Genomic DNA, 6,770 nt, shown 5'->3' on the forward strand with positions numbered 1-6,770 from the left:
GCCCGCGTTGGCCTCCCAAAGTGCTGGAATTACAGGCGTGAGCCACCGCGTCCAGCAAATTCTTTCTTTATAGGATAAAAATTCCCATATTAAGCCAAAAGAGAATGCTGAAAATGGCATAACCCTGAAGGTCACTTTGGGCCAAGGCCCACTGTTCCCATTGTTAATTTCACTGTGACAATAGTGTGGTGGGCAGAGAGGAACAGGGTTTTAGGAGGAGGTATTTGAAGAATGTGTAGTGGGTCAGGGGGCTGGTGCAGTCAGAAGGGCCACTTCTAATTTCTGCCTTGCATTGGTGACTAGATCTGCACTTTCTGGAACTCCCAGAGAGGTTTGCTGGTGCCTTTGAGGGCAGGTACAGGTCCTGCCTTAACCAGGTAGCCCTGGAGTGGGTGCGGGTGTCCAGGGCAGTAGGGAGGGGCTGAGGGGAGGCTTACCTCTGACACAAGACCTGGGTACAGCAAGGGCATGCAGTAGCATGATCAAAGTCCCCCCAGAGTGGTCCGGGCAGCGTCTCTGATTGGGGACCTGCGTTTCCCTCGCGGGGAAGCAGCCTCCCCTTCCCCTTCTGTGAGGCCCTGTAACAAGGCCTACCTCGGGTTTTCAGGAGGGCCAAATGCGAGGACGTGTACAATACCAGCTCCGCACCAGACACCTAGTAAACAGTTAACGTAGCTGTTGCTATTATAACAAATACCTGTTCCCTGTGGAAAATGGTTAAATGCCAACTTATGCTTTTAAATGTCTATAGGGAAACTAATTTTATGGACATTATTTATTCTTCTCATCTGCATTTGTAGTGTATCTCAGCCCGGCTGCTTCTAATTTTTTGCCATTATAAAACAGGGAACATGAGCATCTTGTGCAGGGTGGGTTTTTTGTTTTTGTTTTTGTTTTTGTTTATTGGCTCACTGTAGCCTCCCAGGCTCAGGTGATCCTCCCACCTCAGCCTCCTGAGTAGCTGGGACCACAGGTGCGCACCACCACACCCGGTTATTTAATTTTACTTGTGGAGACGGAGGTCTCCTACGTTGCACAAGTTGGTCTCTAACTCCTCGGCTCAAGCGATCTTCGCGCCTTGGACTCCCACTGTGTTGGGATTACAACCGGGAGCCACCGCGCCCGGCTTTCTGCAAGTTCTTGATGACCGATGGGGGCCTGTGGGCCCTAACCCGGCGGGCCCTAACCCGGCGTCATGCTCCGCCCCGCCCGGTCCGGCTGCCCATACTTCCCACCGGTGTCCACCAGGGGGCGAACGGGAGCCGCGAACGGGGTTCGACTACGCATGCGCACGCCCTGGGAGCACGTGCCGAGGGCGGTGGGGCGGGAGGGTAAAGGTAGGAGGTGAGAGGTGAAGGGGCGGGCGCCCGGCGGCCAGGAGGGAGAGGGCGGGCGCCACGCACCGGACTGCGGGCCGGGAGCGCGCACGCCGCGCTCCGCCCCCGCTGCGGCCCCCGTCGCCGCCGCCGCCGCCGCCGCCGCCGCCGCCGCCTGGGAGCTGCTGCTGCCACAGGTACCATCAGGCGCCCAGGGCGCCTGCCCGCGGGCCCCAGCTCGACTCCAGCCGCGCGAAGCCGGGAGTTCCGGGATGGGGGCCGCTATGGGAGGGGGGTGCGTGGGCATGGCGCTGTCCAGCAGCCGTGCGGACCGGCCCTGGAGACCGCAGGCCGGCAAGGAGGCAGGGCCGCCGCGTCCCCACCCCCAACCCGACCGCGCCCCTGCACGGGCCGGCCCCTGGAGCTCAGCGTCCCCACCAGACCTCCGCGGGCCCCTGGTGTGCCGGGGGTAGATGCGCGCCGTCGCATCCCCTGGCCTAGTTGCTCCGGGCAGCTGTTCTAGAACCTGCTTTGGTGCTGTCTGGGTTTTCCGGAGTGCGGGGGAGAGCATGCTTTCCACTTCTGCCTCTTTTGGAAGATCTTGAGAGAGAACGCTAGCTGCTTTGCTGGTTTTGCTTGGTTTCTAGTTTTCCGTATTGCTTAAATCTCAACTTTGCTTCACTAATGTTGCTTCTGTTTACTTCTGAGTGGGTTTATGACTGCAGTACTAAACCGGCTTATAATGTCACGATAGCGTTAGTTGCAGGGAGCCCTGGATCCGGACTGTTTGAAGTCCAGAAAGTTGTCCAGATGGGAATGCGGAGCGGGTGTGGGGGCAGTGAGTCCCAGTGAGGGCTCTGGCAGCAGTCAGCCCCTGGTTCGGGTCACTCACTGCTCCACCTTGTATGGCGACAGTCGGAGCTAGGTGAATAAACTCTGGGGATTTTGTAATACGTATTGTGAAGCGGCCATAGAAAAGGTTTAATGTTGTTAGCTTTGTGTGTTTCTTTTATTTGGGCAAAAGTTTTGTGGAGTTTGGTTATGCGGTGTCCTTATTGGTTTGCTGTCATGTCAGGATATGCAAAAGACTGACGCTTTTATTAGGGAGTCAGGGTCGAGGGTGTCTAGTTAGTGCTGTATCTATTTTAGGTGTTCCTCAATGATGCCTAAAGACCTGTTTTTTGTTTGGAGACAGGGTCTCACTCTGTCTCCCAGGCTGGAGTGCAGTGGCGCGATCTCGGCTCACTGCAGCCTTGATTTCCTGGGCTCAGGTGATCCTCCCACCTCAGCCTCCCCAGTAGCTGGGACAACAGGTGTGTGCCACCACGCCCGGCTAATTTTTGTATTTTTTGTAGAGATGAGGGTCTTGCAGTGTTGCCCAGGCCGGTCTTTAACTCCTGGGCTCAAGCATTATACAAGCCTTGGCCTCCCAAAAGTGTTGGGATTACTGACGTGAGCCACCGTGCCCGGCCAAGACCTGTATCTTTTAAAATGTGTGTTAATATAGTTTACATTTTAGGTGTTTTACACATTTGCGGTATTCCTACTGAGCACATGATGTAAACAACACTATATACATATATTTCACACTGTATAAATATATTTCCATATTTATTCTTTTGGTCATAAATTGAAATGGAAAGAATTAGGCTTTTTAAATTTATTTATTTATTTATTTATTTTTTTTTTGAGACGGAGTCTCCCTGTGTCGCCCAGGCTGGAGTGCAGTGGCGCGCTCTCAGTTCAGTACAAACTCCGCCTCCCGGGTTCACGCCATTCTCCTGCCTCAGCCTCCGAGTAGCTGGGACTACAGGCCGCCACCACGCCCGGCTAGTTTTTTTTTGTATTTTTTTAGTAGAGACGGGGTTTCACCATGTTAACCAGGATGGTCTCGATCTCCTGACCTTGTGATCCACCCGCCTCGGCCTCCCAAAGTGCTGGGATTACAGGCTTGAGCCCGGCCTTTAAATTTATATTTATTTATTTATTTATTTATTTATTTATTTATTTTTGAGACGGAGTCTCGCTCTGTCGCCCAGGCTGGAGTGCAGTGGCCGGATCTCAGCTCACTGCAAGCTCCGCCTCCCGGGTTCACGCCATTCTCCTGCCTCAGCCTCCCGAGTAGCTGGGACTACAGGCGCCCGCCACATCGCCCTTCTAGTTTTTTGTATTTTTTTTAGTAGAGACGGGGTTTCACCGTGTTAGCCAGGATGGTCTCGATCTCCTGACCTCGTGATCCGCCCGTCTCGGCCTCCCAAAGTGCTGGGATTACAGGCTTGAGCCACCGCGCCCGGCCCGGCCTTTAAATTTATTATGAACTGATCTGATGTTTTAGTGCTCTCTCTTTTCTTTTTCTTTTTTTTCTTTTTTTTTTGGAGACGGAGTCTCACTCTGTTGCCCAGGCTGGAGTGCAGTGGCGCCATCTCGGCTCACTGCACCCTCTGCCTCCCGGGTTCAAGCGATTCTCCTGCTTCAGCCTCCCGAGTAGCTGGGACTACGGGTGCCCGCCACCATGCCCGGCTACTTTTTTGTATTTTTAGTAGAGACGGGGTTTCACCGTGTCAGCCAGGATGGTCTCGATCTCCTGACCCCATGATTGCCCGCCTCAGCCTCCCAAAGGGCTGGGATTACAGTCGTGAGCCACCGCGCCCGGCTTGAGTGCTCTCTCTTTTCCATTGCTATTGCGGTAAAAACAGCCCCTCTCTAGAGATCTCCATGTACTTTATAATCACTGGTTTGGGGCCCTTCCCCTGTTCCCCCAGTCACTGTCATGAGGTGGGTAAAAAGTTTACTCCAAGTTTATTACTAGAAAAATGGAGGCATATGCTATTCAGGTATTAAATAAACTAAAAAAGGAAAGAAAATGGAGGCATAAAGATTGTGATTTACCTGAGGTCGTATATGAACAACTACCCAGTTGGGAAAGGAACCGTGCCTGTGGACTTCACTGCATATATGTTTATTAACATTTGGTGGTAGACTTTAGGGATATTTTCTCTCAGAATCTAGCCATGCATGTGAATGTGCCTCAGGGATCCTGGAATGACAGGTTCATGTGCTGTTTGCTTACTCTCACCATTGGTGGTTGCCAGTGTTTTACTGGCTCTGACAGGTACTTCATATACAGTTTGTGTTATCACCCCTCGTTGAACAGATGAAAGGACTCCTAATGGGTTCTTACAAGGTCACCCAGCGTGTCAAGGGTGGATCATCCTTCAAACCAGGTCTGCCACACCTCCACCACCTGAGCTCCTTCCGTTAGAACTTGCTACCTTAATGAGTTGGCTAAAGAAACAAGGTTCAGGTGTCGTCTTTTGCCACCCAAAGTAATAATTCTGGGTGATACTGAGTGCTTGTGCTGTTTAGGCACTGTCCCAGGTACTGCAATACTAGCTTATCTCACTTAGTTTTCATAATAACCAGATGAGATAACTCTGTTATCACCCCCTTTACGGAGAGTTTTAGGCAAGTGATTTGACTGGCCCTGGGTCACCTAGTGAATTTGAGACAGAGTATGTGTGCAAACTGAGATTTGGCTGACAAAAGAGTCCATGCTTTTATGCTGTTCTTGTACCTGCTGGCTTCCACAGTCTGTTCTTTTTTTGGGATGGAGTTTCGCTCTTCTTGCTCAGGCTGGAGTGCAGTAGCGTGAGCTCAGCTCACTGCAACCTCCGCCTCCCAGGTTCAAGCGATTCTCCTGCCTCAGCCTCCCGAATAGCTGGGATTACAGGCATGCGCTACCATGCCCGGCTGATTTTGTATTTTTAGTAGAGGCGGGGTTTCACCATGTTGGTCAGGCTGTTCTCAAACTCCCGACCTCAGGTGATCCGGCTGCCTCGGCCTCCCACAGTGCTGGGATTACAGGCGTGAGCCACTGCAGCCAGCCCACAGTCTTTTCTGTTGCTCATTGTCAGGTAAGGGTAGTGGAAGGAGGTGGTAGGGGTGATGGGAGGAAGCCTGCGTCACTGACTCGAGTGTCGGGATGGTGGAACTCAGCAAGGTGACAGCAATTTGACCACTGCCATTTGGCAGTTTCTGGTTAAGCAGTCAAGGGCATTAACTTAGAATGGTTGCAGGGATGCTAAGTCATAAGGCAGCTTTGCAGTGGGGTCCAAAGTTGGTGTGTAAGCATAAAGATGCACGTGGATCTCAGGAAAAAAATAAAACTAATTTTCCTGTTTATTTCAGCCTCATTTAATTTTTTTTTTCTTTTTGAGATGGAGTTTCACTCACTCTGTTGCCCAGGCTGGAGTGCAGTGATGCTATCTTGGTCTCCTGCCTCAGCCTCCCAAGTAGCTGGGATTACAGGTGTGCACCACCACATCTGGCTAATTTTTGTATTTTTAGTAGAGATGGGGTTTCACCATATTAGTTAGGCTGGTCTCAAACTCCTGGCCTCAAGTGATCCACGCGCCTTAACCTTCCAAAGTGCTGGGATTACAGGCATGAGCCACCGTCATTACAGGCATGAGCCACCATAATAATTTTAGCATATACTTTATAATGTACACTGTATTATCACTGTAGTACATATATATATAATTTATATGTAAGTGTGCATGTATTAGCATATACTTGAATTTTTGTTGTTTGGGCATTCATGATCAAAACATTTGGTAACCACTGGTTTATTTGATATTTAGCATTTTCAGAAAGCGTAAAATATACAAGGTGTTGGCCAGGTGCAGTGGCTCATGCCTGTAATCTCAGCACTTTGGGAGGCCGAGGTGGGCGGATCACCTGAGGTCAGGAGTTCGAGACCAGCCTGACCAACATGTGTGAAACCCCATCTCTACTATAAATACAAAAGTTAGCCAGGTGTGGTGGTGTGCGCCTGTAGTCCCAGCTACTCGGGAGACTGAGGCAGGAGAATTACTTGAACCTGGGAAGTGGAGGTTGCAGTGAGCCGAGATCCCGCCACTGCACTCCAGTCTGGGCAGAAAGAGCAAGACTCCATTTTAAAAAGAAAAAAAAAAATTGCAGTCACTAATGTGAAAGAGGTCTTTGTGTCTCACACATAGCACCTGTCTTAAATTTGAAGCTATGGTGACCAGTAATGGTCCCTTAGACAAATCTAGATGTTAAAATTTTGTTGAACCTCTTCTATTTTAAACATCTTAATTTTGGTTGGAGGCCAGAGGGACTCAAATAATCAGTTCAGGCCGGGCGCGGTGGCTCAAGCCTGTAATCCCAGCACTTTGGGAGGCCGAGACGGGCGGATCATGAGGTCAGGAGATCGAGACCATCCTGGCTAACACAGTGAAACCCCGTCTCTACTAAAATACAAAAAAAAAAATTAGCCGGGCGAGGTGGCGGGCGCCTGTACTCCCAGCTACTTGGGAGGCTGAGGCAGGAGAATGGCGTGAACCCGGGAGGCGGGGCTTGCAGTGAGCTGAGATCCGGCCATTGCACTCCAGCCTGGGCGACAGAGCGAGACTCCGTCTCAAAAAAAAA

General features: G+C 51.0%; 1 protein-coding gene across 3 annotated transcripts in view; it reads left to right on the forward strand.

The window, feature by feature from the left end:
* Positions 1-200: 200 nt before the first annotated feature.
* SCAP (SREBF chaperone) overlaps positions 201-6,770 on the forward strand; it is a 73,921-nt gene continuing 67,351 nt past the window's right edge. Inside the window, exons 1-2 of one of the 3 annotated variants that reach the window (XM_025374779.1) lie at positions 201-220; positions 304-377. The gene's annotated coding sequence lies outside the window, so the exon portion shown is untranslated. Of the gene's footprint in view, positions 221-303; positions 378-1,197; positions 1,514-6,770 lie in introns of those variants that run through there. The other 2 variants (XM_025374777.1, XM_025374781.1) reach the window with 2 other exon arrangements.

The sequence above is a fragment of the Theropithecus gelada genome, chromosome 2, assembly GCF_003255815.1.
Source record: "Theropithecus gelada isolate Dixy chromosome 2, Tgel_1.0, whole genome shotgun sequence".
NCBI lineage: Eukaryota > Metazoa > Chordata > Mammalia > Primates > Cercopithecidae > Theropithecus > Theropithecus gelada.